We start from the raw sequence: 13,617 nt of genomic DNA, 5'->3' as shown, positions 1-13,617 counted from the left end.
GTGGACTCTGACCCCCTCCCTGAGCTGCTGACTGACTGTGTCCAGTATCTCCTTGTATCGGAGGCTGTCCTTGACTTACTGTGCGAGGAAGGGTAGACACCTTCCCCTTGACTTGACTAAGGCTTGCAGACAAACAGGAGATGCTTTGTATCTGTACTGAATGACAAGGCAACTGAGCGGTCATATGAGCTTGGTGTCTCTGGCTGAGGTAGCAAAGGATAAACAGAGTAGACAATGCGAGATGACGTCCTATACTGGGGAGTATCGGCTTAGTTCGGAGAGAGCTAAGAGAGCAAGCAATTTAGCCAGAGCTACAGCCTGGTGCAGTCCCTGAGCTGGAGGTGTATTCCTGCTGCAGCGTTACAATGAGAGGTCCTGGGGCAGCCCACCTGAAATTGAAGGGCAGAGTGTGCCTTTCCTTCAGGTTTGCTCACAGCTTTCATGGAGCGATTAGTGGGACACAGCTTTTTCTGAACCCTCACACTCCACAGGGCCTCTCTGAGTACTTACTACGCAGAGAGACTCAATTGCTCTCGGACATCTCCCAGCCTTCAATGCACAAAGTGTTGGAAGCGCTGTTAACAATAACACACTCTAGCTCTGTTTTTGCCCACACTAAATGTGATCCTGGAACTATTCCTCAGTGACCCTTGAACTTGTTTGAGTAACCTATTGAAGACTTTGAAATAAGCCTTGTCTCTAACACTGCACAGAATTGAATGCTGCCACCCAATAATTTGAATTGCTTGTTCTCCGAACGTTATAGTTTTACAGAATGCTGGATTACTACAGGCAGACTATGTTCATTCCACCAAGAGAATTTTAATTTTGAAGCAAAAACATGAGCCAGAACCACAATCTACACATTACATTTTCTATCTGCTTTTGTTAGAACCAGTTTTGATTAATGAAGCTTATACCATGACAGAAAATTAGCAAGCTAAGAACATTTCCAAATAAAGGGACATGAAAACGTATCACTATCCCTACTCTTATATCTGATCTTCCTATTTCCTTCACTTAGGCGATATTCACTGAGTGATGGATAGCTCCAAAGATGGGCTCAGAAACAGGATAAAATTCATTTTCTTATTTAGTTTATTCAGTGCCAAACCATGGAAAGATATGGGTTCCCCAATTCCACTTGCTGAATTATTGCAAACACAAGGAAAATGTACTGTGAGGTCGCCAAGTGAAATCATTGTTCATTTGGAGGCAGAGCACTGCCCCTGACTGATGCAGAGGGATGGTAAAAATGGAATTGACAGAAGACAGATGGCTACAAGCTTCACTGAAGATCAGGTTAACTTGACTGTCCATTTATATAGCCAGAATGTTCTGTCTCTGTAGATTCTGAAACCCTTGGAGGAAAACTTAATGGCGCTTCTATTTTTTTTTGCAGTGACTGAACAGATACTAGCTCTGATGATAATTAAAGTGGGTGAAAGGTAGTGGAACTGCGGATATAATGATTTCTATTATCTACGTTACACCTTATGTCCTCAAAAACCACTTGATAATTTAAATATGTTGCTCTGTGCCAGGTAAAATGATTAATAATCCATTAGGATGGATAGAATTGACAAGATCTTTTGATGAGATTCAAAGAAGGGAGGGCCATACCGCTGAAGGCAGTGGGTATAATGTGAAAATCATTCACGGCATGAAGATAATTTTCATATTAATTTTGTGGTGAAGAGAAACATTAATATGCAAATAAACGCAATGTCATTAGCTTAAAAAAACAGTTTGACCTTGAGTTTCTTGGATTGTAAACAATGTGTTATTCAGCCTATGATCTCAAGCAGTGAATAAAATAAAATTGAAAACAAAACAAACAATGGTCATATCAAACTGAACAATGTGCTACATTGCCATGTGTTTGATAAAACTGCTGTGTAAACAAAGGGGAACTTAGTCTGAGGGAGTTACAGTAATGTCAGCACCAATAAATTCTAGCGTCTCATTAAGACCACTGGAAAGAAACACCACAGTCCCTTTCTCAAGCATGGGGCAGCTTAAAGTGCTCCATAGCCACCAATTCCTGTAGATGATGGCACAAAAATCAATCCTTAAAGCCTCGAGAAGAAAATCCCTCCAAAAACAGGGATCGGTTTATACACCACATATATATGTGAGCCTGCAGCATGGTGTGGGTGAGTGCCATTTTGAAATGGCATCCGATATAATGAGTGGATGCGCCTTAACTCTTCAAACACCTTGGTGACACAGCCCGTATCATTGGACTGTTCCCTTGTGGCCAGCTCTAAGAGGCTGGTATGTAAAGAAAGTATTTTGGGGGATGAAAATTTTCAGCTGATTAATTGTGCAACTCTTACATTTTTGGCTGCAAAAGGGGGGAATCCAATTATACATGGGCTATATGCAAAGACATGATATTTGGCACTAGAAAAATGGGGCTATCTTATGCATTGGGTGGACTTAGATGCTGTGATTTACAGTACATTTAATGCAGAGCCATAGAGTCATACAGCACAGAAGAGACTCTTCACCCTATCCTGTTTGTGCTGCCCTATCTACACTAATCCCACTTGCAATGTCTGTTGAGGCTAAACATTGGCCAGGACACTAGACATAACACACCTAGTCCTTTTTGGAATAGTGTATTGGGATCTCCAAAGTCCTCTTGAAAGGGAAAGTAAGGGAGCCTTAATTTATCACCTCATTTGAAAGACAGCATAGAGCGATACAGCACAGAAACTAGTCGGTCCAACTAGTCCACACCAACCATAATCCCAAACTAAACTAGTCCCACTTGCTTGCATTTGGCCCATATCCTCTGAACCTTTCCTATTCACATACCCATCCAAGGTGCCTTTGAAATGTTGTAATTGTCATTAGTGATTGGCAGAGGCTATCTGGAGGGACCCCAATATAGTTGCTCCAGAGGTGGGATCAGGGGGGCATAAAATCACCTCTTATGCAGACAATGTTCTTCTCTTTCTATATAATCTGACAATATCTGTGGCCCTTTTAATACAAAGGATTAATTTATTTGGTTCTTTCTCGCGGTATAAATCAATTTTATGAAGTCGGAGGCCATGTCTGTGGGGGGTTCTTGATGGAGTACCCGATTTTGAGGGTGGAATCGGATTCCCTTTCAGGTGGTCACAGGAAGGTTTCCTATATTTAGGCAGTTTTATTACTCTGGCCTTTGATCTATTACATAAAGCTAATTTTGTGCAGATAAGACAGGGTCTCCAGCATTAGGAGCATTAGGGTAGAATAACTCTGGTAAAAATGAATGTTCTTCCTCCCTTATTGTATCCCATGTGAATGCTCCCTCTGATGCTTCCAAGGCAAGTATTACGGAGGCTTAACAGCTGGCTCAATTCTTTCATCTGGCATCATAGGCGACCTCTTATTAGGCTTGTTAAATTGCACCTTCTACAGGGGATGCGGAGGCGTTGACGTTCAAGAAATATCAATTAAGTTCCCTATCACTCTATGTGAATGAATACTGAGCTTACCAGGAACCATGGTCAATTTGGTTGGACATCGAGACCTCCCAGGCAAAATGTCCCCTCATCAGTTTGCTGTTTATGGACAAGATAAGGACTGTCATGGAGCATTGTCCTTAACACGGTGAAAGCATGGTGAATGACGCAACAAAGCAAGGGCAATTGAGATGAAACTTCCCTTTTTGCTCCCATAATAGGAATGCCAGGATTTCAGCTGAGTTTGATGGAGTCTGGCTTTAGGTTCTGGGAGTGGAGAGGAGTTTCCTGTTTGGGAGACTTACTTGATGGGGAGGTCATGATGTCCTTCAATCAGCTGAGCCAGAAATACAAATTGTCCAGTAGGGACCTCTTTCGTTATTTTCAGATTATGCACTTTATACAAAAAAAGACTACATTACTGATTAATCCCTATAAATCAGATGTGGAGAGGAGAGTACCTCGGTTCACAGATTAGATTAGATTACATTACAGTGTGGAAACAGGCCCTTCAGCCCAACAAGTCCACACCGACCCGCCGAAGCGCAACCCACCCATACCCCTACATTTACCCCTTACTTAACACTACGGGCAATTTAGCATGGCCAATTCACCTGACCTGCACATCTTTGGACTGTGGGAGGAAACCGGAGCACCCGGAGGAAACCCACGCAGACACGGGGAGAACGTGCAAACTCCACACAGTCAGTCGCCTGAGTCGGGAATTGAACCCGGGTCTCCGGCGCTGTGAGGCAGCAGTGCTAAGCACTGTGCCACCATGCCGCCATGCCACCATGTGCCACCATGCCGCCCACAGGATCAGTATCCTCCACCATTTACTAGGAGATGGTAGCTCGAAGGACATTGAACAGCTGTGCGGGATCTGGACTCAGGAATTGGCGGTGTAGATCTCGTCAGAGGCGTGGGAGGATATTTGGGAGAATGTGGGGAAGATTTCAATTTGTAATAGGACGCAGGCTATGCAACTGAAGGTTCTCCATGGGGTCTATTTGATTCCGGAGTGGCTTGCGAAATTTAAAAAAGGAACATCTCCAATGTGTCCCTAATGTCAAACAGATATTGGTACTCTTACTCATTGTCATGTCACAAGCTTTGTAGGTGTTGGGGCACTATAACGAGTGTTTTGAAAGGGATCTAGGGAACCGAGGTCAAGATAGATCCAGTGTCCCTCCTCTTGGCACTGCCAACTTTGCCCTCTTTAGATGTGCGTGGGAACAAACTGTTTCATATTCTTTCATATTGTGCAAGGAAGATCATTCTGATGAGCTCGTTATTGGAAAATCCCCCGGTACTTTCAGGATGGCGTAGGTTAGTTATGGAACATATCTGTCTGGACTTCTTTACAAATATGGTGGACCAGAAAACATAACTTTTTTATAGGACATGGTGGCTCTTTCTGAACTATATGGATGCAGACCTGTCGGCTATATTGGTCAGGGCCTTTGTGTAGCCACGAGGGTTGTGCCTGGCAGACCGGGGGCCCCTGAGAGGAAGAAACCTGAATAAATACAGGTATGCCAACTGACACTCCTAGTGAAGGGGAACTTTGGTGGGGTTGCGCTGAGTGCTGTAATTTAAATTCAATCTAATTTAATTTAATTTATTTTGTTTCATTATTTATTGAATTGTAGTATGAATGGATTTTTTAAACATTTGTTTGTGAATTAGAGTAGTAATTCATTTATTGTTATTGTTGTTATACTATAAGATTGTTATACTATTTTACTATTTTACAGAAAATTCAAAATCTTTTTCAATAAATTTTTTTTTTTAAAATGCTGTAATTGTACCAGCCTCCACCACTTCCTCCAGCAGCTCATTCCATACACGCACCACCCTCTGCATAAAAATGTTGCCCCTTAGGTCCCTTTTATATCTTTTCCCTCTCACCCTAAACCTATGCCCTCTAGTTCTGGACTCTCCACTCCAGGAAAAGACCTTGTCTATTTACCCTGTCCATGCCCCTCATGATTTTATAAACCTCTATAAGGTCACTCTCAGCCTCCAATGCTCCAGGGAAAACAGCCCCTGTCTAGTCAGCCTCTCCCTGTAGCTCAAACCCTCCAACATCCTTGTAAATCTTTTCTGAACCCATTCAAGTTTATTGTACCTCTCCAAATGTATTTTTTAAATGTTGTAACTGTACCCACATCCATTACTATCTGGCAGTTCATTCCAAAGACTAAACACTCTCTGTGTAAAGACATTGTCCCTCATGTCATTTTGCAATATTTTTCCAATCACCTTAAAAATCTTCCCCCTAATTTTGAACTCCCCTATCGTACAGAATGACCCTTGCTATGTACCTCATCTGTACCTTGGGCACCGCAGCACTCCCTCAGTCCCACACAACTTTGGATTCTTCCATTCAAATGAAATAGACAAGCCAAGGCTGATGTCATTAATAAAATCACAATATTTAATTTGCATAACACTGGTTTAAAATCCAGAAATCACTTCAGTAACGTTAGAATTTTACACACTCAGGTAATAACACAGCCTGTAAATTAATGTGATAATGAAATGTGATCCTTAAAAGACGTGGACAAACTCCACAATCTCGGGTAGCAAAACCGGATCTTAACCAATTGAATCTGGGTTGGATGCTCTTCGGAGGGTCGAATGGGCTGAATCCACACTGCGTAGACTCTATGATTCCTGTACTGTGATTTTGGGATTCCTTGATCAGGTATAAATAACTTTTTGGTGGCAAATCCACACCATGGTGACAGATTACCTGGAATCCTGAAAGGTCCTAACAGTTTGGAAAACCAGAAATGTAACTTCTTATTGAAGAAAGGATGGAGACTGAAAGCAGGAAGCTCTCAGCCAGTTAGCTGTGAAAGAATTATGAAGTAAGTAGAAGCAGGACATTTAGAAAGTTATTAGTGTTTGTTAAGGATGTAACAAACAGGATGGATAAAGGGGAACCAGTCTATGCAGTGTCTGTGGACTTCCAAAAGGGAACAGGTATGGAGTCACATAGATGATGACTGAACAAGACAAGAGCTCATCATATTGGAGGTGGTATATGACCATGGATTAGGGATTGGCTAACTCACAGGTAGCAGAGTTAGGATAAATGGATCATTGTCACAATGACAAACTGTAATTAGTTGTATGCCATGTGGATGAGTGCTGGGTCCTCAACTATTTATGATCTGTATCGATAACTTGGATGAAGGTGCCAGTATTGAAGCCAAATTTGACAGTGCAAAGCTAGGTGGGAAAGTATATCAAGGAGTTTGCAAAGGGCAAATGTTTGACACACGGAGAATAATGTGGGAAGATGGGAGGCTGTCTACTTTGGCAGGAAGAATAATTAGGAAATCAGGTTATTACTTAAATGGAGAGAAACAAGATACCATAATACTGAGGGATCTGGGTGACTTTATACATGAACCACAAGAAGTTAGCTTGCTGGTGTAGCAAGTGGATAAGAAGACAAAAGGAAAGTTAGCGTTTATTGTGAGGGGACGGGCTGGAAAATAAAAGTGCTATAGCTATATAGGACATTGACAAGACACAGCTATGATACTGCAAACAATTTTTCATAGAATCCATACTGTGTGGAAACAGGCCCTTTGGCCCAACAAGTCCACACTGACCCTCTGAAGAGTAACCCACCCCCTTATATTTACCCCTGATTAATGCACCTAACCTGCACACCCCTGAATATTAAAGCATGGCCAATTCACCTAACCAGCACAGCTTTGGACTTTGTGGGAGGGAACTCCAGCAGACACAGGAAGAATGTGCAAACTCTACACAGACAGTCATCTGAGGCTGGATTTGAACCAGGGCCCCTGAAGCTGTGAGGCAGCAGTGCTAACCACTGAGTCACCATGCCACCCAATTTTGACCTCCTTATATAAGAAATTTACTTGTTTCAGTAGCAGTCCACATGCTCTTTCCTGACAAGAAGGGACTGCCTTCAGAGAAAAGCTTGAGTAGGTTGGGTTCGTACTCATTGGAAAACTGAGAAGAATGAGTGCTGCTCAAACAGAATCCTAAAAAATCCTGAGGGGGATTGACAGGATACATGCTGAGAGGATGTTCCTCCTGTGGGCAGGACTACAACTTGGGGCCACATTCAAAAGTAAGGGTCCTCCTGTCTAAGTTGGAGATTGGGAGGAATCTGTTCCATCTTTGGGTCATGAACCTTGGAAATCTCTCCCACAGGGAGCAATGAGGGTTGTGTCAATGAATACATTCAAGGCTGAGTCAGACAGATTTTTGATGGAAGGGAGTCAAGAGTTTAGGGGGTTGTGGGAGGCAGGCAGGAACGTGGAGTTGAGGCCACAATCAGATCAATCAAGATCTCGTTGAATGGCAGAACAGGCTCAATGGGCCAATTGACCTATTTTCCCTCCTTTATCCTTTTTTTTTTGAACTTATGAAAGGTGCTATAAGAATGCAAGTCAGTCTTTCCTTCTCAGCAACTGAACTCCTGAAATGAGCACATAGAGAAAGGCAAACTCTTTTTTAAAATTTACAGCAACATGTATGTCGAGGCAAGGGGGGTTGCCAACTGGTTAAATATGAAGCAGACATTTTGCAATTGCACGATAAGATACTGATATGCTCATATCACTGTATAATATAACATTATACTAGATGGGCTGTATTCTAACATGTCAGTGAACACACAGTACCAGGGGTAAATTGCAGTTCCTTACACCATGCCTCACTGCTATCACAAACCACAGGACTCAATTACTGTTGCATGCTCTCTGCAAGACATTTACCATCCTTTATGTGCCCTTAAATTAATTTTTAATTGAAATTTGATTTGTTTTGTTTTGAAACCTTTCTGTGGAGTTGAAGCTGTGTTTGGAGATGGAAGGGTATTGAAGATAATGGCAATTAATAGTTTTTAACTCAGATGGGATCTGCGACGGGTAGAGGAAAGTGATAAACCCTGAGTGATTTTCATTTAAAGGCCTCATCACTTTACTCAAAACTCCTGGCCAGACACTGAAATAACCAATGGATGAGAGCAGGAGTTTGGACACAAAGCGAACATTCATTTGGGGCTGAGCTTATGGCTTCCCAATCGAGTGAGAGAGAGGTTTCAGATGAGAATAGGATTTTGGAATATAATTTTGGAATGGGAATGTGTGCGGTTGCTGCACTTGGAGCATTTCCTGAGGTGTTGGTGACTGATGGAGGGTCAGAGGAGCAGGCAGGGAGCTGGAGTTACCAATTTCCTTCTCTGGTCTCCATGCTGGGAAATGTCACAGTCTAGTTTCTATCTGGTGGGTAACTGTGTATCAGTGAGGCAAGCTGAGGTAATAATGAGGATATTAATGCATGCAAATATGTCTGACCACTCACTGGTGAGATTCTCCTTTTATTATCCTATATACTTTGGTTAGAAAATGGGACTTGTTGTTCTTTATTGAGGGAATATTTCACCTGCTAATCTCACATGATTCTCTAAACTTTTTTACCCTTGCTCATGTTTCTCAGGGGTTAGGAAGATTCTGCTCTGTGATGTCAGATCAGTGTGTTTTGTTTGCCTATTTTAGACTATATATAGTTAGTAATACAGAATAATTGCGCAGTAATGGATGAGTAGGAGGAATGTAGCTGGTAATTGAGGGTAAAGAGGTTGAATGAAGAGCTTGTGGTCACATATTTAAACCAAGCGAACTCTCTATCTCAACCACTGAAAGCTGCTCATTCGAGAATTTAACTCAATTCAACCTTCTTTGCTTTAAAAATCAAACATAAATTACATTTAAAATGTAGTTTTGCGAGGTTTCTTAGGTAAATAAGCCTTTGCTTGTTACAGTTGAGATTGGCAATGAACACAAGTATGAAACTGGTATTTGTTGTTTTGGGGAAAAAAGTTAGATTAGATTTAAATTAGATTCCCTACAGTGTGGAAACAGGTCCTTTGGCCCAACAAATCCACACCGACCTCCCGAAGAGTAACCCACCCAGACCCATTCCCCGACCCTATACTTACCCCTGACTAATACACCTAACACTGTGGGCAATTTAGCATGGCCAGTTCACCTGACCTGTGCATCGTTGGATTGGTAAAGCTTTCCTGGTGTTAGAATTCTTCCATGACATTACCAGTTTCTCTTTCCCTCTATCCACTTCAAACCTTCATGTAGGGTAAGATACAAACCAGAGACCTGGGTGGGAGGGTAGGAATGCAGTATAAGGGATTAATATGTCAACAGTCAGTGTGCATCAGTGTTGATGTAAGAGGTCACATGACAACAGCTTCTACAGATAGGTGCTTCTGTATTAAGCTTATGCTAAACCTTACCCTAAAAATGATGAGAAGAATGGTTATTAAAAGGTAAAATTACTAATACCCAGCTTCCAGGACTTTCAATGGATCTTGACCAAGTACAAAACATACTGTTGATGGGCATTTGGTCGGCATGGACCAGTTTGAGCCAAGGAGCCTGTTTCAATACTGTAAGACTTTATGAGTCTATGCCTTTTGACCCACTATGGTGATAACAAATTTACAGCTCCAATCCATTATTCTCATCCGCACAGAGTAGGTTCTCAAATGCAACCTTCAAGTGTAATGTCTCAGACCTCTCTCTTTACAGACCCATTCTAGACAGGTGACTTTATCTATTACTGATGTCAGGACATCCCATCAATTGCAATATCATGGTTTGCATTAATCTCCTTGGGTCACATGTCCAGCTGTCAGTTTCAGGAGAGTATGGAAATCTGAATGACGTACTAATGAGGACCTCCCCGTGCTGTTCAGGAAGCGCAGCAGAAACAACAGCTCTCATCATGAAACAAAGCTACACCATTCCAAAATTACATTCGACTACGTGAATGGACAAAATTGTGGAGCTGTAATGTAATTAAGTGTGAGGATATCCATTCTGCTCCAAAAATGGTTGAACCAGGGTATTTGCTAAATGAGCAGGAGAATTGACTTTTTGGGCATAAGATAAGGGCTTATGTCCAAAACGTCGATTCTCCTGCTCCTCACATTCTGCCTGACCTACTGTGCTTTTCCAGCACCACACTCTCGATTCTGATCTCCAGCATCTGCACTCCTCACTTTCTCCTACTTTCTAAATGGAATGTTAAATACAATGGAAAGACATTTGGAGTTCATGGTGCAAAGATCTTTAAAATATTATGATTTGGTTCAGAAAATAATCAAGGAGGCTAATGGAATGCTGGCCTTTATATAAAATCACAGAGTCAAAGAGATGTACAACACAGAAACAGACCCTTTGGTCCAACTTGTCCATGCTGACAAGATATCCCAACCTAATCCAATGCCATTTGCCAGCACTTGGCCCATATCCCTCCAAACCCTTCCTATTCATGTACCCATCCAGACGCCTTTTAAATGTTGTAATTGTACCAGCCTCCACCACTTCCTCTGGCAGCTCATTCCATATACGTACCACCCTCTGTGTGAAAAAATTGCCCCGTGGGTCTCTTTTATATCTTTCCCCTCTCAGCTTAAACCTATGCCATCTAGCTCTGGACTTCCCCACCCCATGGGAAAAGACCTTGTCTATTTATCCTATCCATGCTCCCTATGATTTTATAAATCTCTATAAGATCACCCCTCAGCCTCCAACGCTCCAGGGAAAACAGCCCCAGCCTGTTCAGCCTCTCCCTGTAGCTCAAATCCTCCAAGCCTGGCAACATCCTTGTAAATCTTTTCTGAACCCTTTCAAGTTTCACAACATCTTTCCGATAGGAAGGAGACCAGACTTGCACTCAATATTCCGAAAGTGGCCTGACTAACATCCTGTACAGCTCCAATATGACCTTCCAACTCCTGTACTCAGTGCTCTGTCTTAAAAAAGAAAGCATATTCAAACACCTTCTTCACTATCCTAACAACCTAGGGGGCTGGAGTGCAAGGATACAGATGTTAGTCTGCAGTTATACAAAACTCTGGTTAGGCCCCAGTTGGAGTACTGTGAGCAGAGCTGGGCACCACACCTTAGGAAGGAAACATCGGCCAACATTGGGGAGAGTACAGCATAGATTTGATAAGTTATGGACTTCATAAGTTATGAGGAAAGACTACGTAATTTACAGCTGTTATTCTTTAGAATTTAGAAGGTTAGGAGGTGGTCTAATCAAAGTCTTCAAGGTATTAACAGGAAAAGAAACTTCTTCCTGATTCTAGATTAAGGAGCAAAGTCTGAGAATTTGGGCCAGACTGTTTGGGAGAGATGTCAGGAAGCACTTCTACACAAAAAGGGTGGGAAAGGTTTGGAACTCTCTTCCACAAATGGCAGTGAATTCTGGTTCAGTCATTAATTTTGAATCTGAGTGTGATGAATTTTTGTTAAGCAAAGATATTAAGAGTTAAAGGCTAAAGGCAGGTGTAAGGGGTTAGGTCACAGATCAGCATTATCTCACTGAATGGTGGAACAGGCTCGAAGGGCTGAATGGCCTATTCCTGTTCCTATGTTCCTAACTTCCATTTGCATTCACAACAGAAGTCTGCTGGTCACCAGTTCACAAATACGGACTGAGGTGGGTCAGGCCTGTCATTAAGACCGTCTTTCACTTGTAGCATGGAATGGGCACTGGGGTCCAGGAAGGCTAAAGGGGATGGAGACGGGATAATGGTGTGAGGTCTTGCGAAAGGAAGAGCTAGGTCCCTCACAGCTGCTATGTGATTCTATATCATTGTCCTATCTGGTTGAGTTTTCCCAATAACGTGATCTGTGTTAGAAGTTAGATGAGGACCAATATCTAATTGCCTCATGAACCCAGGGTATCTTCAGTCAACCATCAAAACATCCATCACAAGTGGGCGGCACGATGGCACAGTGGTTAGCACTGCTGCCTCACAGCGCCAGGGACCCAGGTTCAATTCCCACCTCAGGCAACTGCCTGTGTGGAGTTTGCACATTCTCCCCGTGTCTGTGTGGGTTTGCTCCGGTTTCCTCCCATAGTCACAAAGTTGTGCAGGTTAGGCAAATTGGCCATGCTAAATTGCCCGTAGTTTTAGGTGAAGGGGTAAATGTAGGGGAATGGGTCTGGGTGGGTTGTTCTTCGGATGGTCGGTGTGGACTTGTTAGGCCGAAGGGCCTGTTTCCACACTGTAAGTAATCTTAAAAAAAGAGAATATAGAAATATATATGAGAGAGGCCATTCAGTGTAACAGCCCTTCACCTGCAAGCCTACCCAATCCTTTATCTTCCCTCCCGCATATCCCCCACAGCCCTTATCTAATTCCCTGATGACAGCTATATTGAATTTGCTTCCACATCTGTCTTGGCAGAACCTCAGACAGCTAAATCACTTCTTAATAAGTTCACCCTTAGTTCAGACTCGCGTTGCTGTTCCGTGTTGCTGCTGATGAGATCACAGCCTTCTGTGGGACAGGAATGGAGGTGACCACCATCAAGATGCTTAAACTGCATCGGACAATCTGGGATATGTAATGGGCTGGAAAATAATGGATACTTTGGCTATCGCAATAAGATTTAAGTAAATAAAGTAGGAAAGCAAACAGTTGCAAAGAATTATTAACTTTAATGATCCATTCCTAAGCATTTACTTAAAAATGACTGATTAAAAATAAATTGAGAAGTTAATGATATCTCCACGCTGCTGGATGAAGGGAAAGGAGATGGTTTATGGGTTTAGCACATGTGTGAGTGAGTCAAATCATGGAGAGTCAATTTGTTATTGAGAAAAAAAATCATGTATGACACTTGTACAGCCTCTATGGATCATGACGACATTTAGATGCCTTTGAAGTTTAAAGGTAAATTTGCCACTGTCCCATCAGACATTAGAGAGAGAGAGATAGATAGATAGAGAGAACGAGAGAATTAAAGAGAGAGAGAGAGAGAGATGAATGGTGGTGGTTTAACCTGAGAATCACCACAGCTCATGTGAGGGGAAAGGTTGAGAAGGAGAGTCCTTCTTGCAAGTAATTGAACCCAAGCTGATGATATCACTCTGCATTACAAACCAGCCATCCACTAACTGAGCCAATACTGAAAGGAATAGTGATATATTTCGAGATCAGGATGGTGAATGGCTTGGAGGGAAACACACAGGGGCTGGTGTTCCCATGCATCTGCTGTCCTTGTGGGGCAGAAGTGGTCATGGGTTTGGGAGGTGCTTATTGAGGATCTTTGTAGAATTTCTGCAG

The sequence above is a fragment of the Chiloscyllium plagiosum genome, unplaced genomic scaffold (assembly GCF_037043375.1).
Source record: "Chiloscyllium plagiosum isolate Xiang-an unplaced genomic scaffold, Cpla_swu_hap1 HiC_scaffold_43, whole genome shotgun sequence".
Taxonomy (NCBI): Eukaryota; Metazoa; Chordata; class Chondrichthyes; order Orectolobiformes; family Hemiscylliidae; genus Chiloscyllium; species Chiloscyllium plagiosum.
This window is presented reverse-complemented; position numbering follows the sequence as displayed.